This window comes from Neophocaena asiaeorientalis, unplaced genomic scaffold (genome assembly GCF_003031525.2).
Source record: "Neophocaena asiaeorientalis asiaeorientalis breed wild unplaced genomic scaffold, Neophocaena_asiaeorientalis_V1.1 scaffold131, whole genome shotgun sequence".
NCBI lineage: Eukaryota > Metazoa > Chordata > Mammalia > Artiodactyla > Phocoenidae > Neophocaena > Neophocaena asiaeorientalis.
In genome coordinates, this window is record NW_020173201.1 from 1163742 (window position 1) to 1189285 (window position 25544).

General features: G+C 42.0%; 1 long non-coding RNA gene across 6 annotated transcripts in view; it reads right to left on the reverse strand.

Moving 5' to 3' along the window:
* The window catches only part of LOC112399585 (uncharacterized), a 443663-nt gene that overhangs the window by 371949 nt on the left and 46170 nt on the right, over positions 1-25544 (reverse strand). For 5 of the 6 annotated variants that reach the window (XR_003003259.1, XR_003003255.1, XR_003003258.1 and 2 more), the window contains exons 2-3: positions 19748-19925; positions 2712-2849 (exon numbers count right to left, since the gene is read on the reverse strand). This is a non-coding gene — a long non-coding RNA (uncharacterized LOC112399585). The remainder of the gene's footprint in view (positions 1-2711; positions 2850-19747; positions 19926-25544) is intronic. The other variant, XR_003003260.1, reaches the window with a different exon arrangement.

A 25544-nucleotide genomic window follows, 5' to 3' on the forward strand; every position in this document is an offset into this window, starting at 1 on the left:
CCAGTTTACAGCGTGCTTTCTTGGGCAACCTCACGCATGATCCTCGCAGGCATTCTGTGAGGCAGGCAGGGCAAGCTTACTACTCGGGTTTTCCAGGTGAAAAAAAATGAAACACAAGGAAGAGTGTTAACTCCCCAAGATCTCAGAACTCACAAGAAGAAGAGAGGAACTCAGCGCAGGGCTTCTGGTTTCCAGCCTCCAATTATTGTCACCACACTTTAACCAGACTGCCCCAGAGTCATTATCTCCACCTTCCAATTGTCTAACTTGTTAGTCTCCCAAAGGTGGAAATTTTGGGCCTGGCACTTATCTGGGAACAGGGTGACCAGCTGCCCCAGTTTGCCTGGACTCAGTACTAAAACCAGGACTGTCCTGAGTGAACCAGGAGAGTTGGTCACCACAGCAGGCAGGACTTCCAGCCCAAGTAGGGCCCATGATAGCCATGCTCCCCTCCAATCAGCAGACTCCATTCTCAGGCCATGTGTGCTATTTCCAGAGGACACCTCTAGCAAATGCTTCCAGAAAGATGAAGAAATTCAAAGGGCCTGGTCCTTTGATGGGACACGGAGGAATCCTTCAGCAGCCCTGTCCTATGAAAGCGCCAGTTCCAGACTATTCACGGAACAGTGACTCTGCCCCTCAGAGTGTGTCTGGCACAAATAACTGAGCCCATCTTTCCCAGGCTGTCAGAGAACAGCTCTCCCACCTGGCTGGACCAAAGCCCTGTGACACCATGTGACCACTGGGGTGGGGCAGAGGGGGTGGCGGTTGAGTAGGAAGGAAAAAAATAAGAGACTTGCTTGTGATTTTTTCCCCCAATGACCCTGAGCTTTTGAGGATTGTTCGTTTTGGTGACTGAGTTACTCTACCAAAGAGAGGACTGATGCTAACAGTTTTATATAATTTCTGTGCACTAGATGCCCTTCTGCTCAAAACGGAACAGGGTCTGTATTCTCTACACGTTTGATACTAAAGCAAGCCTGATGTCTGGCCAAATGCAGCAATAGGTATCAAAATCCTTAAAAATGTTCATAGCCTTGGGCCTAGAGATTTCACCTCGAGGAATTTTAGCTTAAGGAAACAATCGGGGACATATAAATTAATATGAATACTATTAAGATCATCAGAACAAGGAGATCATCTTGCCATGCTATGTTTACTGCTGGGGGTTCAGGAAGGTCTGGTATATTTGGAGCACTGGTAGAGCCGGCTGCAGGAGAACTGGAGCTGTGCTCCCTGCTGGGGATCAGAAAGAGCCGGGCTTGTCTGGGGACACTGGTCAAATGGTACAGAAGTTCAGGTTGAGGGTGGTGAGAGAGGCTGAAAAGCATCCTGGGAAGCAGCTCAGCCAGAGGGAAGAAACCAGGCAGGTCAAGGTTAGCCTAGGAATAAAGGCTTGTACCTGCAAGGGGTATAGAGATGCTGAGGCAGAATGAAGGTTATTATCTAACATCCATCCCCATCCAGTCCTTAGAGTCATATCTGAGGCCCAGGAAGAGGGAGGGGAGAAGGGAAAACAGAAAGTAATTTCACTAAACTCTGAGACACTCTGGGGCCCAAGGAACACTGCCTCGGGAACTTTTGCGGAGAAGGCAAGTCACGTAGATGAGAGAGTTGCTCTTCCTATTCAACCACAAGACCCTGCACAGCTTTGCTACCATGAGCACTGTGGCAGCCACTGGCCCTTCTACATGGCTTGAGGAGAACTGCAGCCTCTCCCGCTGCAATGGCCAATCCATATGGGATTGACATATATACACCAATATGTATAAAATAGATAACTAATAAGAACCTGCTGTATAAAAAAAATAATAAAATAAAATTCAAAAATAAATTTTTGTAATCCATATGGGTATATGTACTATATATATATATATACACACACATATATAATACACACAGAAACACATATATATGTCCCAGACCTTACCAGACAAATAAAAGTAATCATCACCAACACCATCATCAATTTATCTCCCTAACTCTCCTATTAGAGTCTGATTTCCTTGGGGAAAGGGCACTTTTTCTGCCTTGTTCACCTTGATACCTTAGAACCTAGAAGAATATCTGGCTTATAGTATGCATTCAACAATATTTATCAGATAAATGGATGGCTGTCACAACCCAGATCCTTACCAGGATAACACCTAGAAATTAGACCCTCTTAAAATATTCCCCCATAATTTTAGGAAGTTTCCAAAATAGTGTCTCATGTATCCCACCATCAGCATCCTCCCAGCATTCAGCATGCTGGTCTACTTGTCAATGCCCTCTGACCATGAAACATCATTGTCACCATTGCTCACAGTCAAAACCCCATCATCTGTGCCCAGGATTCACTTCCAATCCTCAGAGTGCCAAACTACTGCCGGGTTTGAGCCAGAGCTTGAAAAAATGTCCTCCTCTCCAATTGTGGACCACACTTTGTCACTAGGGCCCAAAGCAGCTCTGGTTGGCCCAGAAATTGACAGTCTCTCTTGAATGGTTCTGTGATTTGGGACCCTCATCCCTCTAACCATAAATGTTCAAATCCAGTAAAAGGTGGGCAGGGATAAGACACTATATTATTCATACCAGCTTTTTTGCTCTCTCCATCAATCCAAACTCTCCTTCCTCACCATAATAAAACAAAATTCCCCTTGCATTATAATGTGCAAATAGACTCCAAGGGAAGGGAGAGGTGGGGTAAGGGTCACATTTTTAGCACTTACTGCACCTGGTCCTCAGTTCAGCCAGTCCAACAAGACTCAAGGTGAGATGGAGAGTTAGAGTTAGAGATGGTGGAGTTCCAGGGGACCATAAACAACAATCTTCTTTCCTGCTGACTTCTGAACCGGGTTGGAGACAACCTAGAAGAGGAAGGCAGATGAAGACTCAACTCTCATCCTTCTTGCTGCAAGTCTGAGCAAAAACTAATTCTCATTATGGTGGTTTACATCTGCTGGTAAACAAATTTCTTAATCCTGAACCCCTAACCAGTATAATTTAACCACCCAGCCTCCCCATGGACCTCCTGTGGACCTACCCCTATGCTTGCTGCATGATTGAGAGCAAGCGGGACCCCATGTCCCTGGCAGAAGCACACTCTTGCATATATACGGAGCTATGTGAAAGGTAAAGACCTTAAGTCAACTGTTATTATTCCCAGGTCATGAAATTATGGGTAATTTTTAGTTTCCTCCGTGAATGCATTCACGTGTACTTTTCTATATGTATGCAATTTATTTGAAATCAAATTGGGAAAGAAAAGTAATTATTCAAGGTTATATTTCAAACAAAATGAAGGAAAGAAAAAGAAAGAAAATCTCACTTCCAGACAGTAGCTGAGATGGCCGTGAGATTTTCTTTTTCTTTCCTTCATTTTATTTGAGATATAACCTTGAATAACGAACTCAGCTACAGTCTGGAAGAAATATGCACTTTGACACCTGATGACATTGCACCTGGGTTGGTGGCCCACTTATATCATGGAAATGAACTTTAAGCCTCGGGTGCAGAGAAGAAAGATTGCTCAGAAAATTGCAGGCTAAAGACAGAAATACAACAAAAATATGTTCACTGGAGCTCTCTAAAGACTTGCAGAGGGCCCACTGACCTCCTCTAACCAGTTATTGAAGATTCCAAGAAAAAAAAGTTTGCCAGACTGTAAATCCCTAGAGAGATGCTTCCTGGGTATGAGGATGTGGGGTTGCTGGTGGGGCAGGGCAGGAGGAATCTGAAACAGTGCCTCAGAATCACAGCAGCTCAGAGCTGGGAGAATCCATGGGGAAGGGAGAGAATCTGGTGTTCAGCCACCAAATTCCACTGTTGAAGAAAGAGCGAATGGAATGCCCAGTGATTTGATGAGGATGCCACAATGCTTTAGTAGCATCAGGGCATCTTCCACTTTTCTTCCCCTTTGTTTCAGTGACAAATGATAAATGTCATGTGGCCAATGAGCAGAAGAATCAAAACTGTAAGAATCAAATTGTAAGAAAGTTGTCTGGCCTTAAGAACACCCCTCTTCATAAAAACAACCAGGTGGTCCATGCAGGTTGCAGGACCCACACAAGACAGCCAAGGAGTAAAGAGCTACAGCCTTTTCCCAAAGTATCATCAGTGGGGCTCTACCTCCATAGGATAATAATAGGTCTGATATGGGAAAAGAGGGGTGGGGAGTGGCTTTGAGAAATATTGGGTTAAACAACATTTTAAATGAGTCCTGACTGCTAACAGCTTTGTGAATTTGTCTCAAATACCTTCGACCATAGAAACTTTACTCATCTTGTAGGAATAATGTTGTACAGATGTAATTCGGATAATGCTAGGATAGAGGGTCACTGCCTTAGGCAAAATCCATAATTTATTTGGAGCAACCATGCCTAGGGTGTCCATGGCTGTGGCCTTCAGTCCTGTACCCTGAGTTTTTCCTGAGATAGTTAGAAACCCTACTCAGGAGTGCTCCTGAACAGTAATCTGCTATTTGAGAACCACATGTCTGTTTATTTTTATTTTGCTAATTTTCTTGCTCCATCATCTGTGATTCAAAAATTATTTTTTGCACTGTAAAAGATATAATGAAATATCTTCCTTAAAACTCCAGCATTATTTTGATCACAGTCTTCTGTTTTGATGAACTATGGCACTGTGCCAAAGAAAGCCAAAAAGAAAATCAGAGGATTTTCCTGCCTGACAGAGGATCCTCAGCAGGAGAAGAATCAAACCACCTCACTATGAACAATATCTGTTCAACCACTTCTAGACGACAGCACGGCAAGAAAGTATGAGCTATTGATTTTTTGGTTTTGGTTGTTTTTATATTTAAAAAAAAAGTTTTCTTTGTCAAATTGGAGTTTGAAAAGGCATCTGTCACTGGGATGAAGCATGGTACCTTTGGATATCACTTTGTTTGAAGAGAAGGAGGCGGCAAACTAAACACTATACATATGATCTTGTACGTGGATCTTGCTATGAATAGGCTATTTTCTTAGCAGTTCCCAAATATATAATAAAGAAGTAAACTAAAATTTGATCTAAATTATTATTAGAATCTGCAGAGCCAATAGCTAAATCTAGATGCCAAAAAGAGTCAAGGCCAAAGAAATAATACATATGTAGGTCGCAGACAAACTTGGTCAAGAGAGTGTCACTGAGCCACTGAATGACAAAATACTTTGTTTCAAACTTATCTCTACGTATGGGAATATTCACGATGAATGTGACTAAAAATATATGTAGAGCAGCCTTGCCAAAGTTCTTAAGTCATCCAAACGGTCAGAAGTGTGCCACTTCTAGTGAAGGCAATTGAAAATTTAGAATATACAACCCTTGATATGAGATCCTTTTCCCCCTGCAAGAAAACACCCCAATCCCCACCCCCAAACGAAATGGCCAACTCGTGGTCCTACAGAGAGAGAACCCAAGGCCAATGGTTCCCGTGGCCACAAAGAGGAGGGACAGCTGATTGCTTGTGTGCAGGTATGTGTGTAAAACACACTTTAAACTCTACACTTCTACAGTAGGGAGAACAACTAACAGACTGCTTTAATATATGTCTCTACCTCCAAAAGCTTTTTTTAAATTTTTGTTTTGTGTTCCTTAAATAACATGTCCTGCCATTCTCATGGTCATCCATAAGAGAAGATTGGTCCTCATGGTCTGCAAACCCTCTGTTTCATAAACAGCAGCCTGTCTTAGCAAATGCTTTCTCAAGAATGCATAATCAAAGAAATCTTTATCTTTGAAAGTAGAAATTTTGATAGAACAATAATTAATTAATTTTTTTCTCCCCTGCTGTGAAAATTAACCTGCATTTGCTTTTTAGAAAGGGCTCTGATTTTGCCTGGGGCTGGGCCAGGGTCTGCACTGCATGGAGAGCTGGAGGTGGTGGCTCTTTAGAAACTACAGGCTGGAATAGTAGTGATAACGGAGGAGAGCTGGAAGAGGAAACAAAGCAAGGTGGGGGGCACTCGGAGAAGGGGAGCGTTAAGTCTAACTCTGTTCCCCCATTCTTCTATATCCCCTTCCCCATTGAGGCTACAGTTCTCAGGTTCTAGGTGTTTCCTGAATTTCAAGCTCTGGCCCCTTCATATAGTCACAGAAAAAAATTGTTTTTATTTACTATAAAGTGACAATACTACTTCACAGCAGATATTTCATACAAGGTAAGGGGCATCTGTAGGACTTTGAGAGTCAGACACACAAAGGAAAATAGAAGGACAAAGAGAGAGTTAGCAGTGTGAGAAATCCTGCCCACAACTCTGGGAAAACCTTCTATATTAAAAAAAAAAAAAAAATCAGGGGTAAAGAAGACATACAGATGGCCAACAGGCACGTGAAAAAACACTCCACATCGCTAATTATCAGAGAAATGCAAATCAAAACTACAGTGAGGTATCACCTCCCACCAGTCAGAATGGCCATCATCAAGAAGTCTATAAATAATAAAGGCTGGAGAGAGTGTGGAGAAAAGGGAACCCTCCTATACTGTTGGTGGGAATGTAAATTGGTGCAGCCACTATGGAGAACAGTATGGAGGTTCCTTAAAAAACTAAATACAGAGCTACTATGTGATCCAGCAATACCACTCCTGGGCATATATCCAGAAAAGATGAAAATTCTAATTCCAAAAGATACATGCACCCCAGTGTTCATAGCAGCACTATACACAATAACCAAGACATGGAAGCAACCTAAGCATCCATCAACAAAGGAATGGATAAACAAGATGCGGTGTGTGTGTATATATATATATATACACACACACAAAATCGACCGTTACTCAGCCATATAAATGAATGAAATAATGCCATTTGCAGCAACATGGATGGACCTAGAGATTGTCGTACTAAGTGAAGTTAAGTCAGACAGAGAAAGACAAATACTATATACTATCACTTATATGTCGAATCTAAAACAATAATATAAATCAGCTTATTTACAAAACCGTAAAAGACTCACAGGCATAGAAAAAAAACTTATATTTATCAAAGGGGAAAAGGGAGGGGGAGGGACATGCTACTCTATGTATAATAAACAACAAGGATTTACTGTAGAGCACAGGGAACCATACCTAATATCTTATAATAACCTATAATGGAAAAGAATCTGAAGCTGTATACCTGAAAATAACACAATATTGTTAATCAACTATAGTTAAATTTTAAAAAAATGTTTTAAAAGCATAATTTCCTCATAGGCAATGCTGTCTGTGAACAAAGGCAGTTTTACTTTTTCTAAAAAAAAACTAAAAGGAGGGGGAGGGGGTAAAGGAAGGGAATGAACCTCCAGAACAAAGATGGGCAGAGGGGTGTTGGGGATCCAGTTGGGATGGGTTGAGGAAGAGGAGCTACGCACAGGTCCCTGAGACCTCAGGCTGGGGCTCTGAGGCTTCAGAGAGCAGACCAGGCTTTGGCCTTGATGACACAGGCCCTAGGAGCAAGGCTGGTGAAATGGGACCCAGCCGTGGACCATTCTGTGGGGAAACTGGTGGATTCACCTAGGGGTGACTCATGGGGATGGCTGAGATGGTCACCTGTCATGGGAGGAACATGAAAAGGGCCAAGGTTTAGCAACTAAACATGAGTATGAAGTGACTAAAATTAGGGCATGGGAGAGAGAGCAGAAAAAGCAAGGAACAGGCCTGATGGGGAACAAACAATGCATTTACGGAGAAGGGGCCCAAGTGTTACATGGGCACCCTGGACCTTTGAAGCCAGTTAATCATTCCTGAAATTCCTGATCCTGGTGGCCCTCTCCAGAGGAAGATAAGACCTATCCTCATCTGTAAGAATAACAATCTCCTCTGCTGGTCATTTTACTTGCTGTGATACCGTGCCCTAAGCCTTTGCCCTCCATTAAATTGCAGCATTAAAATTATGTAAGATTTTAGGGTGCTTCCGTTCATACAAGGACAAGTCAGAAGCCACGGTTGCTGTATTTACATAACACAGATACATTTCAAAAGAAAATATAATCCATACTCCTGCATTTTGCAAAAGCAATCCCATTGAAACATAAAGATGTTTACACAGTCTTTATCACGCTGAAGATGTTTTCATTTTGTTTGGTCCATGTCCCAAACTGTATTTTGTTTTAGACTTCTGCTCATTTTCTTTTGTTTGTGAAGGGCTATGTCAGGCCGAGTCTCCATTTCCTCAAACACTCTGGCTCCAAATGAATTATTGATTAGAGAAAAAGTAATGCTATCATCTAGATGCCTTGCTTTCTTCCATGGTTGCAGCTGTGGGCTCACCACCAGCTCTCCCTAACCTTTGTCTGAAAAGCAAATATCAAGTTAAAAGAAGGAGGGAACAGAACGTGGAATGGTGGGCTTGGAAGGGAAATGGTGAAGGTGTAGAGCTGATGGCATCCTATCAAGGCGGTGATGCAAGAGGAATTGGCCGTGGCAGTCAGAAAGATCCTCTAGCAACAGAGGCTTCCATGGGTGATGGTTGGTAAAGGACTGATAGCATCAGAGGTTTGGGTTGGTGGAAGTCCAGAAGGGCTAGAAGAGGAATCAAAAGCACAGCCCTTGATTGTAAACTTGACTGTGGCTCTGAGCCTAAATAGAAAATCATGCTAAGAGTTTGGGAGAGTCTGTGTGAGATATAGTAGGAAAAAAAGTAATATATGTTTACAAGCTAGATAAACTTGATTAAGACTGAGATGCTCTTAGACTGAGTCACACACCAGGGCAAAGACGACTAGAATTGACCATGGGAAGAAACAGAAGTAGCCAGGAAGAAACCTGAGGCTGAGGAGTTTTTTCCTTGTGTAGAGCAAGCATATCCTAGGAAACAGACATTTTGCAATAAAAGGGCAGTCCAGAGATGAAATATTCACAAATCCCGAAACGATTCCAACAACCCTAAGGGGCCCTCATCAGCACGGTCCTTCCTCCCTAAGAGGATCAGGCAGCAGTTTTCCAGATGAGATGGGGCACAGGGAAGGGAAGAGAAAGACAGCAGCCACTGGGGATCTGTGCGAGGTGTCATCTGAGTCATTTTGATCCTTGAAGCAAAGTGGCTGCATTTCCCAATGATAAAGGAGAAAACAGTTTGGATGCTTCCTCTCCAAAGATCAGGGGAAGCATGTCTCCCCAGTGAGGATTCAGGCCAACACAAGTGATATATCAAGTATCAGTGATGTCGAAGACTCAAATCCCAGCAATGATCTCCAGGATCCTATAGCCAAAGACGTCTGTGGTCCAGAAGCATCAGAAAAAGCAGCATAAGAAGCTGTGAAGCTTCTAAAGTCCACTGTGGTGTGGAAAGAGGGCCAGGTAGGAAGGCCAAGTTAGGAAGATGAAGGTGGGAGGTGGACTCCAATGTGGTCCTGTAGAATAATCCTAGACAGAATTAGCTTCATATCTTTCTAAGACCTCTTCAGCTTCCAAAACACTTTTGTAGGCATTATCCCACTTAATTTCTGGAATCAGAGGGCCCATCTTCAAATTTAGGCTCCACCAGTTCTTAGCCATGGTGATCTTAGGCCAGTCACCTCTATGAGCTAAAATATCCTTATCAGTTAAACGGGGATAATAAAACTATTGACTTCCAAGCATTAATGTAAGGATTAAGTGAGATAATATATGCCAAGCCTTTCACATGGTGCCTGAAAAAAATAGTAAGTACTCAATATGTTTGACCTACTTTTTAAAATTATCCATAAACCTCACGCTAACCCTGTGAGGTGCCCAGGACAGGTATTACCATCCTCATGTTACAGGTGAGGAAATCAAAGCTCAGAAAATGACTTGCCTAACACTGCAATGGTGTAGCCCCTCAAAGAAAAAGAATAGGAAGCTTTCTGCACAATCAAAAATAAGAGCACTGAAGACAGTGGCATCCTGGCATTGTGTATCCATGTGCTTGCTTCCCGTGGCATCTGGGAATGGGTCAGAGGAGCAAATGAGTTTCAGATTTTTAAACCAAAGGAAAATTTGACAGAAAATCTTCCAGCATTTTCTTTGCATCTCAGACACAGGACCATTCTGATTCCCATTCAGAAAGGTTTAAGTTTTAAGATCAGGAGGATCTCAGGAGACAGTCCAGTCCAAAACGGGAGGGAAGGATGGTGTCCATGGGAGGAAGATGTGCCACCATGGAAGCCTGGATGCCCTTGATCACACACGTGGTGCTGGTAAAGACTTCCTCTCATGAGCTAGCAGGGCCAAGTGCATGTGGCTGAGCTTTGAAGTTCATACCGAAAAACACTGACTTTCTGGAATCCGCATGGACTGACTCATTGTGGAGAGAGCTGAGGACTTACTCCTCAAAGCACCCAAAACTTTAAAAAATATATTTCTATCACCTTTGTAATGAAAATCTGTTAATGGATCACAGCTATCTGGGCTTTCTAAGCAGAGTACATTGAGTATAACTCAACATCTCCTTGACAACTCAAGGACATCACCACGAATATCCATTATTATCCCAGCTTGTATACAGTCATCCTCTTGGGATATTTTGAAGCATAGTATAAAGGGGTTTCCACCAAACTAAATAGTTCCAGGTTATCGGGATTTCTTGGTACATCTCTGTGCTTCTTTTAATATTATTTTTGCCTTCTCTCTTACCATGAGCACTTTTTCCTTTGCCTGCCTTTATCTGTCTCCTGTTCTCTCCAAACCCCTTTAACTTGCCTTTTCTCATCTACTAAAGACAGCCATGCTCTGTAAAATAGGTTGTAAAATAAGTACAAATAACACTTTTAAAGGGTAAATTTTATGATATGTGAATTATATCTCAATAAAGCTATTTTTAAAGTGAACTGCAGACTATAAAATCTTACGAAAGGTGAGATATCACATCACTATATTGATAATAAACTATTTCACTCTTTTATTTAAAAATAAAAAAGCACAAATAGGCTCTGAGTAAGGACTTAGAATTTTTTCCGTAAGTAATAAGCCTGAGAGTTAAGGTACGGTTCTTGAAACATCCATTTTTGTTTATTTGACTTCCTGGCACAGTTCTTAATCCTATAAATAAAGTTAATTTTAGTGTAGTATGACTCTAGATTTTCTTATCAAAGCCTCCTCCATTTTCTTTTGTTCATTCATTTGGCATTTTTAGTAGGATGGTCTACTATGTGCTAGGCCCTAGAAATGAAGAGGAATCTCTAAGTGACTTAGATCTTCCTTGCATGGATTTTAGGTGTAAACCTCTAGGAAGTATGAGCTTTGATGCTTCTTTGATTTGCATTCCCATAATATCTCTATGACTCCTAAATCCAATCATACCCCAAGGAGGCATCATAACCAACCCACTGGGAGGCCAGCCCACTGCTGGAAAGCTGGTCCAGAATGGGGATCCTTGATCAGAGGAGAATGCTGAGAAGTGAACGAGAGCTACTTTCATTTGTTGCATTCTCTAGTATTTTTCCATGGAGCACCTAGAACTGTGTTACTCAAAGTATTTCTCAGACCAGCAGCATCAGCATTACCTGGTAGCTTGTAAGAAATACAGAATCTTAGACTATACCCAAGACCTATTAAATTAGAATCAGCCTTTTAAAAAGATGCTCAAGTGATTCATTTAAAGTGCCGAAACACCTGGCACTTTACCCACTGCAGTAACCACATCTTTCAGAGCCCTGGATGAACAATGCCAAACATGAGAGGCCACCACTTGACACAGGGGCACATCCCATTGGCCAGCAGGCAAAGATGCTCTCGATGATGCCAAGCAGATGTTCAGCATATTTGTTGAGCAGTCAGAGACCACTGCTGTTCTCTTCACCATGCCTGTCAGGTTCAATAACTCTTCTCCAATGACTCATCTCTTCATACACATGTGTTGTAATTTTCTTTAAAGACCAGCTTGTCAGCAGCATTCAAAGCTGGGTGCTTTTCCTTTGTTGCAAAACTTCATCCATATTCCTGGAAACACCCCCCAGCTCAAATTCAACTATAGTCTTCCTGACACCATTTCATTCATCCACTCATTCACTTGAAAAGTACTTACTGAGCAGACTATGTGTCAGGCACTGCCAGCAACTTCTGCATTTTCCATTCAGTGACCACCATGTAAACCACTTAGTTTCCACATTTTACATAAGACTGGAAATATATTTTTAAAGTGTGAAATATGGCTTCTATCCTTAATTAACTAGTACTATAATTGAGTAGGAAAGATGTATAATTTTGAAATTTATGGAGAACGAATTTTCAAAAACACAAAAGGATGCTATGTGCCGTACTGGAACCAGCACTGAATGTGCCTCAGTCAGGAGATCTGGGACCTGAGACCAGACCTGAGACCAGGTTCTGGTTCTTCCATTAACCTACTTCAGACTCTTTGACAAGCTTTTTTGCCCCTCTAATCTTCAGTTTTCTCAACTACTGAAAAAAGGTGTTGGACCATCCGATCTAAAAAAATTCCTCCTTGTCTCCAATACCCAAATGCCCAAGGATGGACCCTAAACTACATACATAAACTCAGAGTGAATTCAAGGTAAGAAAGCATGGGATCAATGGGAGACTGTACGTTATCATTATTAAGAGTTCTGGCTTTGATATCAGACAAATCTAAGTTCAAATCCTTGATGTGGTATAAGCTTAGCACACTTGAGGCCTTTGACAAGTCACTCAATCTTTTTGATCCTCAGTTTTCTCATTTGTAAAATGAGGATAATCATAGGATTATCCTGAGGATTAAATGGATTAATTCATGTAAAGCCCTCAGCACAGTGCCTGATGTAAAGGATGTGCTAATAGATGGTAATGATAGTGTTGATGGTGATGATGGTTGTATTTTCAGGGTCTTTTGAAGCACACGTCCTTTCCAGTAAGGATAAACTTCAACACTAGGTTGGGGGAACTGACAGGATATGGGATAAACTACAAGGAAACTGACCAGCTGGCAGCAGAGAAGCTAAAGGAAAGAACGATAAGAGGTAGGGAAGATGGGAATGCAGGTAAGCTGATGGACAACTTTGTTGACCAGAATGGATGGGGAAGGGAGGACTTGGTTTGATAGAAAGAGCTGGATGCGATGGAACGGTGCTTGAGTACAGTGGCTCTGGCACCTCTGTGCAGTCAAGGAGTTAAGAGACTGAAGGAAGGGAGACCAGCCAGGTGCCTACTGGGTAGTGACTCTTGGGTAAAAGGCTGAGAGCTGGAAAACAGGGCAATAAGTCAAGAAGGAAAAGCAATCCTCTAGAGGTAGCCAAGTGTCTCTTCAAAGATCCTCCCCAAGAAATTCCTCTTTGTCTTACACACACACGTTTAGCATTTCTTCCCACTCCAATTGAAACTGCAGGAAACACAGGACCGTGCCCATGAGTGTGAAGGTATGCAAGAAGCTGAGATCACATCCTGTCTGAGTTCTGAGTCAGAGAATCCCATAAGAGGATATTGAGGGTTACTAAGCAGGCCATGCCACTTTCAGCCTGGCTGTAGTCAGAGATCTGGTTGAATAAGAATAGGGCCCAAGCCCTCCAGGCATTACTATAGTCTATTACTGAGACTAAACAGTGAGCTGAGTGCTTGTATAGGCTGTGTCCATCCTCAGTCTCCTTCAGAGTCTGCACCCCAGGGCTGTCCAGGAAGAACAGAGAATGCCCAACAGAGCCATGGGAGGCAACTACTGTTCCCTAGAGACACCCCAGAGGTGGAATTAGGAAATAACTTAGCCTAATTACAGACCAAATTGACCAGAAATTTGCCCCTGGGGCTATCACTTGTTGTCCCTTGGCATGCTTCGTTTGGACTTGGTGCATACTGGGATATGTGCTCTTCTCCACAGCTTCCTGGATGGCAGACACTGCCCTGGCTGTGTAAAGAAACTGTCATGGCATAAACAGAGATGTGCCTGGAGAGGTGGGACAACAGAGGGAGGACAATTAACATTCCCCCCTGACACATGACCCACACTTCACACTGGGGTCAAGCCTGACTTCATCTCCCACAGCCCAGTTATCTTCTGCCAGGAAAAAAAAAAAAATGTGATGTGATGGGAGATGGGAGCCAGCTTTCAAAGGAGCACATATGGCTATGTCCCCAAGACCATAAGCAGGTGGAGAATTTACTTTATGCAAGTAAAGAACAGAATGGTTTCTTTGAAGTCATCACAGGAAGAGCCTCCTCAATCCCTTTCTTTCTTGGCCTTAACTCACGTATTCAGGAGGCGATTACTGAGCGCTGGCTGTATCAGCCATAGTCCTAGATGCTTTTATGGATTCCACAAAGTCCCTGATCATCTACGCAGTAGGTGTTGCACAGGGGGGAAAGAGAAGACTTCCCTGAGGCAATGACATTTGAGTGGGATCATGGGTGATGAGCAGTGTGTCCCATCCAGAAGAGGAGTCCAAGGCAGGGGGTGGGTGGGGGGTGGGAACTGCCATTTGAAAGGCCTAATTGGAGATAGCCTGTTGCTTTGGTGGCAGGGGAGGGAGGTGCCCTCTGCTGCTCGTGTAACCCAGCAAATATGGTGTTCTAGCGAGTGGAGCTCCATCCTTCCAAATCTCAGCTCAGTCTCCCCTTCTCCCATGCTAATGTTCCTGAAGGTACCTCCCACAGTCGAAAGCAACTGGTTATCCTTGAAGTAAGGATCTCTTTGTTCTTAAATGGCTTTCCTTCTCTGTTCTGTTTTGGTCCGACCCCTCCCTAGATCACAGCCCTAACACTGATAGCACTAAAACTTCAGCACTAACAGCAGCAGGAACTGAGACCTTATTTTCTAGATGGAAACTTGGGATCAATGGTCCAACGCAGTAATACGCACAACGGTGTGGTCAGAGCCTAAGGGTCCACAGTGATACCCACGAAGCTGCCTCAAGAAGCATGATAAAGTCCACAGGGCCGTTTTTCTTCCAGAGCAGCTCTATTCCTATCCATCTTTTGAATTGTGCATCCATGTAGGAATCTTCAAAAGGAGGAAGGGGCTGATGTATCCCTTCCTCTACTGCATATGGGTTGAGTGCAGTGCCTGGTGGTAGTACATCCTGTCCTTGGAACTATAGATCCAAAAATGGGTAAGACTCAGATCTTGCCCTCAAAATGCACTTAAACAAAAAGACAAACAATAAACTTTTACAATCTCCCGGGAAGGCAGCTACATAAAAACAAGAGTACTTAGAACACAGACCATAAGCCAGACAATGTAAATTCTAAGATGTGTGATCATGGACAAATTACCTAACTCTCTGTGCCTCTGTTTTCCCGTCTATAAAATAGGCCCAATAATTGTACTTCCCTTGTTGGGCAGTTATATGAATTTACTAAGTGAATATATCTAAGGCACTAGAATGTCTTAGGAAAGAGCGTGACATGTATAAGCATCATGTAATGTTTTAAAAAGAACAATAATGAGGTGAGTGCCTTCATATGCCAAGTGCTGAAGGGGGAGGGGGGCACGCTCAGAAGAAGGAATAATTGATTCCGTCCGGGGAGTCAGTTAAGACTAAAAAAAGGTGATATTGGTTCTTGCTCTTGAAGTTTGCCGGGCAGAAGAGCAATGGAAGGGTTCTCTGGGTTTAGGAAACAACGCTGGCAAAGTTCTTACAAGGCATGTTTTCTGATTTGAGATTGATGCCCAGTAAAAGTCTTAGAAAGCTATCAACATTGAATGAGGCTGGGCAGGACATTTCACAAACTATCTTGCAGCAAAGTGTACAGAATTACCAGACAGTGGGACAGGGATAGGCTGGTAAATGTTTAACCTACTGGGAAGTGAGGGAGGCCTGATTTGTAGCATTTGCTCATTTCTGTAATATAAATACTCCCAACATAGTTGATTTCAAGCTATCAGTGTTGTCAACAGACTCATAAAATTCCTGAAAATTTAACACTCGGCTTTCAGAAGCCAGTACAAGCAGGCTCCAGCACACCACGGCATCAGAAGCACTCTGAGAAATATAGGGCTTGGGTTCCCCTTACTTGGTGCCACAGAACAGTGGAGAAGACAGATCTGACGTTCTGCTTAGAGCACAGCTACGGCAAAAGTCTCTTGAGGTGGCCAAGCCCTCCTACTCACTAAACTTCCTGACTACTGAATCTGGCGTGAGTTTTATTTGCCAGAAACAGAATCTACCTGGCTCATTTAATCAGGAGGAAGATATTTTGAATTTTATTTTTTTAAAGGCTCACAGAAGATCTGGGGTGTTAGAAAAGCCAATCAAGGTTAGGCATCCAATAGCATTGCCCAAGACCAGGATGAGAAAATCCAAGCACTGAAAGGCAGGAACTCTGCTCAATCCCTGTTGTAGGACACTTCCACCAGCCCCGAAGCCACTTCTGCATCAGGAACTGCATGTTAAGATCCCCTAGGAAGCTGTCGCTTCTGCTGCTGCTTCCACAGAATGCCAGACACCACTGCAGCAAAAAGGAAAGAACCGCACTCAGACCAAGCCCATTTGTTCTGTGTTCCCTCCCCTCCAAACGAATGACTCTACTGGGAGCTTGGGATCGGCAGGACGTGGGTCCCACCCCGCATGCTAGCAGCACTGGAGTCTGGGCATGAATTCTGCAGCTACTGGGTAAGAAGATTCCTAACAGGAGCATTTCCCCAAATCAGAGAGACAGCACAAATTTGGAGGGCAAGCGTCCTCCTTGAATTCCACTGAGATTATTTTCAAGTTCTTTTCTGTCTTGTACAGAAAGGTTTCCCCTGAAGCCATGCTACCCTTAACTTCTTTCTACAAAGAAAAAGGTCACCTGCTATGGGAGAAATGTTACACATTATGACTACATTCTTTCAGACAATAGAGAATTAGGTGCATCCCACTGTGTGTTTCTACATAATCACACACAAAAAAAATATCACAAATTCTAGCACTGTGTAAATATAGCCACACTTTGGAATCAGACAGACCCGGTTACCTAGCCTCTCTAGGCCTCAGTTTTGTCATCTGTTGAATGAGGATGATAATAATAATACCCTACTCCTTTGGTTGTGGTGAGGATTCAGTGAAATCTGCTATGTTAAGAAACCCATATCACAGTGGAGCTCAAAACCTGGTAAAACTTTTTGTAAAGGGCATTATGGCCTAGTGGAAAGGGTATGAATATTGGTGTCAGACAGACCAAGTGATGGATATGACTTAAGCCCCCATTTTCTTGTCTGTAAAATAAAGACAATAATAACTCCTGTCTTACAGGGCTTTTGTGAAGATTAAAAATAATGTGCCATGTCTAGCACAAGACGTAGCTTGTAATAACTGCTCAATTAATGATAGTCATTATCAATATTATTACTATTATTTACATCATTATATGACACAGCCTAAGTGAGAACATCAGCTATTCCCAACGCGACTGGCCTCTCAGAAACTAGTGGGTATCTTGACTGAGAATTTAAGAAATGGCAAAGAGTTCTCTATATATTTTTTAATCATCATTTGTGTCATGCACTCTGGTTTATAAAGCATATTCACTATTTCATCTGCACCCCATGCCGGTCTTATGAGTCAAGCAGAACAACCCTATGAGATAAGTATTATTACACTACTTTGCCTCGATGTCAGACGAGTCTGCCTCAGAGAGGTTAAGTCACTTGTCTAAGTCACACAGAAAATTTGTGATAAAGCCAAGGCCAAAATGGAGGTCTTCTGGGTTTCTGTGGAGCGTTCTTTCCACCACTTTATGCTGGAAACAAACTTCATTGGTTTGCTCTTCCATTTATTCAACAAACTTTTATTTATTATCTTTTGTATATCAGTCGCTATGCTAAATAGGTTCTGTTGATCCAAAGATGAATAAAAGAAAGTACTTCCCCTCTAAGACGATTTAAGAAAATACCCCCCACAAACACCCAGGGAACTTAACAGAAAATACTTCTACCAATTATATGACTCTCAATGTTTTTAAAAATTGTATTTGCAAATAAGATGATCAAATTTTAAATGGGACAACTGCTCTCACTTGAGCTACAGCATATAAAATTAATATAATAACATTAAAAAGTAATATTAAAATCATTAAAGTAAGGTTTTTCAAAGAATTACTTTTCAACTGCTAAAATTTGTTTCATTTGTTTTAAATTGACTTTATTGCTAATAAGACCAGCCAATGTGCCAAAAGGAATCTAAATAGGATGCCAATACATACTATTCACAACACAGATTCAGAATTAAAAACTCTTGGCCTTTTTTGGGTCCAGGTCTCCTTAGACAGTTTTCCCTCCAGCTTTGCTTTGACCCCAGCCACTGTGAGAAGAGGATATAAAACACTGTGGGTTCCAGAATGTTCTGTGCCTGGAAGATCTCCATTCAGAATTTTTGGCCAAATGTCCCATTAATTCCCCTTTGACTAAGGCACTTTGGGGTCAGATGAACTTGGGGTCTATGAAGATTACAGAAAAGGGACTGGGTCCAGAGTTCACACCAAGGCTACATGTTTTTGAAACTTGGGGTGAAGCCAGACTCTGCTGTAGGGATTTAGGAGGGAGTTAGCTCAGGGAAACCTTTCCCTAATGAAAGAATTTTGCAGTTAATATTGTTGTTGTTCTTTTTTTTTTTTTTTTTAACCAATAATAATAGTGCCTGCCACTTAATGAGGGACAAGTATGGGTGAGCACTTTACATATACTGTTTCTTTTTTGAATTTTATTTATTATTATTAGTTATTTTTTATTGTAGTATAGCTGATCTACAATATTGTGCTAGTTTCAGGTGTACAGCAAAGTGATTCAGTTATATATATATATATATATATATATATTCCTTTTTCCAGTTCTTTTCCATTATAGGTTATTACAAGATATCGAACATAGTTCCCCTTGCCATACGGCAATCCTTGTTGTCTATACACATACTCTTTCTAATCCTTATAAATAATAATGTTGCAAGGTATTATAATTTCTATTTTACAGATGAAAAAATTGAGGCTCAGGAGGGAAGTAATTTTTCCAAGATCACATAATAAGAGGCAGAAGATGACATTTAAAACCAATATCTATATTATTCCACTTTTCTCTGTGTCTCTGCTACCTCATCTGACATCTTCCCCACAAAACAGCAAGACTAGTCCTCAAATATATAAGGCTATACAGGAAATTTCAATTGCTGGTCTAAACATATTTACTAAACATCACCTAAACACCCAGGTCTATATTAGGCGCTCAGGAGTTGTGAAGAATTCTTGTTTTGGCATATTTCTTGACTTAGGAAAAATTTGCCTCTGTATCCTTTTCCCACATTTTCCTATGATCTATTTTTCTAGCCACTAGACATAATACAAAAAATTAGAATCTTCTATGGCTTGGGAGAGCTAAATGAAAGATTTTGCTCAGTCAAAAATCATAATGATATCAATAGTCCATTTGAATCTCATGGATCTCAAACAACATAATTTGTGTCACAGTGACAATTTTTAAAAAGTGTCTCATTGAGAAAATTAAACCACTGCATTTGCATTATATTTTTAAAGAATTACCAAACCTTCCCCTACTTTATTTAACATTGCAAAGTTTGCTGTTGAACTTCCTGTGAAAAATACCCTGAGACACTTTGCCAGAACTGGCTGTAGATTCGTAGTATCATGAGCGGGGCAGTTGAATTGCGCTGTTTGGTGACCCTTAAGAAGAGGGAGAGGGAGAGCGGGGGACAATATGGGGGTAGGGGCAAGGAACAGTATTTCGAAAAAGCACATTCAATATTATAATACAATGTTCTATTTAGAAAACAAAATACATTGCTTTCACAATACAAACTTTGAAAGTAAAGCTTGACAATAACTTCTTTGCTAGCAGTGCATGAGCGTGAAAAAGTTGGCCTAAGAAATGCTACTCCATATATATATATGATTAGGAACTCATCCACTTACCCCTCAGTCTTAATTCCAGAGCCAAGTTCTCATATCCATGCAAAGACTTGTTCCATTTGCAAAACTAAGTTGTCATTTCAGTGACTGGATTTCAGACACTTGTTTGGTTTTGTTGGTTTCATTTTTATCTTCCTCACTTAAAGGAGCAATAAACCAAAGCTTTCTTCTCCCTAAATGGCTTGAGAGGGAGAAAAATATGAATAAATTATGTTCTAATGGATTACTGAAGATTCCTACACATCCACCTGGATTCCACCCAACTTTTGAAGCAAAAAGCATAGGGCATTCCAACTTCATAAAGCAAGAATGTCTGGTAACTCTACTTCTGATTTCACATAATTGAAAATAGGTCCTAGCCACCAACTACTCTGAGTCAGGGTTCATGTGCTTTCCTCCCTGCCACTCTAACTCCATCACTGAGGAAGAGTTTCAAATGGCCAACTCACCATCTTGTAAAGATTCCTATTCACCATCTCTGTTAGAGTAGAGCCTCAGGGAACTTAGGATACTTCCTAGTTTACAACTAGTTTGTTCGACTATCGGCAAAAATCAATAAAGTACTAAAAGGAAGGAAGGAAGGGCAACAAGGACATGTTTGACAAGGTGTGTAAATCCACTTTTCTGATGGCAAAGGACAATGAACAGGATTCATAGCAGCAAAAGGATAGTGACCAAAAGTTAAGACAGGACATATCAAGGTAGCTGAAGAGCATGAGATCCAGGCCTTTTATTTAGGAGGAGAATCAATATTTGACATTTTCACCAGTATTAATTTGTTAGATAAGCAATTTCAATATATCATAATACTTACGATTCCCTTTGGCAGTGTCCTGATAATATTTTAATATATCAAGCCCTCTAAGGGGTGCTGGTTAGGGTCGTTAAGGTGGAAGGTGAGGGTATAATGGAACCAAACTGGTACAGACCACTCAGGGTCCAGACAGGAAGCAGAAAGCAATTCCTCACGCCACAAGGAAAATGGCTTCTGGGAGATGGATGGCCCAATGATACCTGTGTAATTTTAAGCATGGCTCTTTTTTCATCTGTTTTATATATTATGAATCCATCTAAGACTTAATTTGAAAAAAATATCTCCACTGCTGAAAAGGAATAAAGTTAAAAAATACTAGATGAGGGCTTCCCTGGTGGTGCAGTGGTTGAGAGTAAGCCTGCCGATGCAGGGGACACGGGCTTGTGCCCCAGTCTGGGAAGATCCCACATGCCGCGGAGCTGCTGGGCCCGTGAGCCATGGCAGCTGAGCCTGCGCGTCCGGCACCTGTGCTCCGCAACGGGAGAGGCCGCAACAGTGAGAGGCCCGCGTACCGAAAAAAAAAAAAAAAAAAAAAAAATACTAGATGAACACCATTACAACAGAACAATCTTCTTATTGAGAACAATTTTTAAAACTGGATAGAATATTAAAACAAAATGTTCCATTAAAAGTATTAAAGAACAGGGAGGCCTTCAAGATGGCGGAAGAGTAAGATGTGGAGATCACCTTCCTCCCCACAAATACATCAGAAATACATCTACATGTGGAACAACTCCTACAGAACACCTACTGAACGCTGGCAGAAGACCTCAGACCTCCCAAAAGGCAAGAAACCCCCCACGTACCTGGGTAGGGCAAAAGAAAAAAGAATAAACAGAGACAAAAGGATAGGGACGGGACCTGCACCAGTGGGAGGGAGCCGTGAAGGAGGAAAGGTTCCCACACGCTAGAAGCCCCTTCGCGGGCGGAGACTGCAGGTGGCGGAGAGGGAAAGCTTAGGAACCGCGGAGGAGAGCGCAGCAACAGGGTACGGACGGCAAAACGGAGAGATTCCCGCACCGAGGATCGGTGCCGACCGGCACTCACCAGCCCGAGAGGCTTGTCTGCTCACCCGCCAGGACAGGCAGGGGCTGGGAACTGAGGCTCGGGCTTCGGTTGGATCCCAGGGAGAGGACTGGGGTTGGTGGCGTGAACACAGCCAGAAGGGGGCTAGTGCGCCACAGCTAGCCGGGAGGGAGTCCGCGAAAAAGTCTGGAGCTGCTGAAGAGGCAACAGACTTTTTCTTGCCTCTTTGTTTCCTGGTGCGCGAGGAGAGGGGATTAATAGGCGCCGCTTAAAGGAGCTCCAGAGACGGGCGGGAGCCGCGGCTATCAGCAAGGACCCCAGAGACGGGCATGAGACGCTAAGGCGGCTGCTGCCGTCACCAAGAAGCCTGTGTGCGAGCACAGGTCACGCTCCACACTCCCTTCCAGGGAGCCTGTGCAGCCCGCCACTGCCAGGGTCCCGGGATCCAGAGACAACTTCCCGGGGAAGGTGCAACGTCAGGCTGGTGCAACGTCACGCCGGCCTCCGCTGCAGGCCCGCCCCGCCCTCCGTGCCCCTCCCTCCCCCAGGGCTGAGCGAGCCAGAGCTCTCAAATCAGCGGCTCCTTTAACCCCGTCCTGTCTGAGCGAAGAACAGACGCCCTCAGGCGACCTACCCGCAGAGGCAGGTCCAAATCCAAAGCTGAGCCCTGGGAGCTGTGCGAACAAAGGAGAGAAAGGGAAATTTCTCCCAGCAGCCTCAGGAGCAGCGGATTAAGTCTCTGCAATCAACTTGATGTATCCTGCATCTCTGGAATACCTGAATAAACAACCAATCATCCCAAAATTGAGGCAGTGGACTAGGGGATCAACTGTAGACTTGGGGTTTGCTGTATGCAATTGACAGGTTTCTAGTTTTATGTTTAGCTTAGTTTAGTAATTAGAGTTTATTATCACTGGTAGATTTGTTTATTGATTTGGTTGCTCTCTTCCTTTTTAAAAAATTTTTTTATACATAGATTTTTTTTTCCTTTTTCTCTTTTTGTGAGTGTGTATGTGTATGCTTCTTTGTGTGATTTTGTCTGTATAGCTTTACTTTCACCATGTGTGCTAGGGTTCTGTCTGTCCATTTTTTGTTTTTTTACTATAGTTTTTAGCACTTGTTATAATTGGTGGATTTGTTTTTTGGTTTGGTTGCTCTCTTCTTTCTTTTGTTTTTCTTTTTCTTTATTACTTTTTTTATTTTTAATAATTTTTTTATTTTTTATTTAATAACTTTTTTTATTTTATTTTTTTCTCTTTCTATCTTCTTTCCTTCTTCTTTCTTTCCGTCTTTCTCTTTCTTTCTTTCTTTTTATCTCCCTTTTCTTCTCAGCCATGTGGCTGACAGGGTCTTGGTGCTCCAGCAGTGTGTCAGGCCTGTGCCTGAGGTGGGAGAGCCAAGTTCAGGACATTGGTCCACCAGAAACCTCCCGGATCCACATAATATCAAACAGTGAAAGCTCTCCCAGAGATCTCCATCTCAACACTAAGACGCAGCTCCACTCAACAACCAGCAAGCTACACTGCTGGACACCCTATGTCAAACAACTACAAGACAGGAACACAACCCCATCCATTAGCAGAGAGGCTGCCTAAAATCATAATAAGATCACAGACACACCAAAACACACCACCAGATGCAGTCCTGCCTACCAGAAAGACAAGATCCAGCCTCATCCACCAGAACACAGGCACTAGTCCCCTCAACCAGGAAGCCTACACAACACACTGAACCAACCTTAGCCACTGGGGGCAGACAGCAAAAACAACGGGAACTACGAACCTGCGGTCTGCAAAAAGGAGACTCCAAACACAGTAAGTTAAGCAAAATGGGAAGACAGAGAAATATGCAGCAGGTAAAGGAGCAAGGTAAAAACACACCAGGCCAAACAAATGAAGTGGAAATAGGCAGTCTACCTGAAAAAGAATTCAGAGTAATGATAGTAAAGATGATCCAAAATCTTGGAAATAGAATGGAGAAAATACAAGAAACATTTAACAAGCACCTAGAAGAACTGAAAAGCAAACAAACAATGATGAACAACACAATAAATGAAATTAAAAATTCTCTAGAAGGAATCAGTAGCAGAATAACTGAGGCAGAAGAATGGATAAGTGACTTGGAAGATAAAATAGTGGAAATAACTACTGCAGAGCAGAATAAAGAAAAAAGAATGAAAAGAATTGAGGACAGTCTCAGAGACCTCTGGGACAACATTAAACACACCAACATTCGAATTATAGTGATCCCAGAAGAAGAAGAGAAAAAGAAAGGGACTGAGAAAATATTTGAAGAGATTATAGTTGAAAACTTCCCTAATATGGGAAAGGAAATATTCAATCAAGTCCAGGAAGCACAGAGAGTCCCAACAGGATAAATCCAAGGAGAAACACGCTGAGACACATATTAATCAAACTATCAAAAATTAAATACAAAGAAAAAATATTAAAAGCAGCAAGGGAAAAGCAGCAAATAAAATACAAGGGAATCCCCATAAGGTTAACAGCTGATCTTTCAGCAGAAACTCTGCAAGCCAGAAGGGAGCGGCACGACATATTTAAAGTGATGAAAGGGAAAAACCTACAACCAAGATTACTCTACCCAGCAAGGATCTCATTCGAATTTGATGGAGAAATTAAAAGCTTTACAGACAAACAAAAGCTAAGAGAATTGAGCACCACCAAACCAGCTGTAGAACAAATGCTAAAGGAACTTCTCTAGGCAGGAAACACAAGAGAAGGAAAAGACCTACAATAACAAACCCAAAACAATTAAGAAAATGGGAATAGGAACATACATATCAATAATTACCTTAAATGTAAATGGATTAAATGCTCCCACCAAAAGACACAGACTGGCTGAATGGATACAAACACGAGACCCATATATATGCTGTCTACAAGAAACCCACTTCAGACCTAGGGACACATACAGACTGAAAGTGAGGGGATGGAAAAGGATATTCCATGCAAATGGAAATCTAAAGAAAGTGGGATTAGCAATTCTCATATCAGACAAAATAGACTTTAAAATAAAGACTATTACAAGAGACAAAGAAAGCCACTACATAATGATCAAGGGATCGATCCAAGAAGAAGATAGAGCAATTGTAAATATTTATGCACCCAACATAGGAGCACCTCAACACATAAGGCAAATGCTAACAGCCATAAAAGGGGAAATCGAAAAACAAACAAACAAAACAACTAATACTAAACTTGCTTTGTGTTATTTGTATGGAAATATGTTAATATAAATGTTTCAGACATTACATGAAATTTCTAAAAAATCTTATAAGTATAATAAGTCATAATTCTAATTATTACTTTAAAATGTATATCTCAGAAATAACTAAATTTCCTTGTCAATTGCATTATTATGAACTTTCATCAAATCTTTAACCGTGGTCATTTTTAAGTCTTTTGTCATTTACAGAAAGTTCTGGGTATACTCTGATGCTTTTGCAAATATGTTCCTATAAAAGGGTTTCATCTTCAAGGAATTCATGGAAAAGACTCTGACAAGTACAGGTTTCTGGTAACTGACTATACTGCTGAACTGAATGAATAGGCATTTTCAGAACTCTAATGGAGAACTGATGAATTCATAAAAGTGCTAACAAAAGATCAAGATGAAAAAAAATTAATTACATGGATATAAAGAGACCAATCACAAGCACTGAAATTGAAATTGTGATTAAAAATCTTCCAACAGTCCTTCCCTGGTGACGCAGTGGTTGAGAGTCTGCCTGCCGCTGCAGGGGGCGTGGGTTCATGCCCCAGTCTGGGAGGATCCCATGTGCCATGGAGCGGCTGGGCCCGTGAGCCATGGGCGCTGGGCCTGCACGTCCGGAGCCTGTGCTCCGTGGAGTGAGAGGCCACAGCAGTGAGAGGCCCACGTACCTCAAAAAAAAAAAAACAAAAAATCTTCCAACCAACAAAAGCTCAGGACCAGATGGCT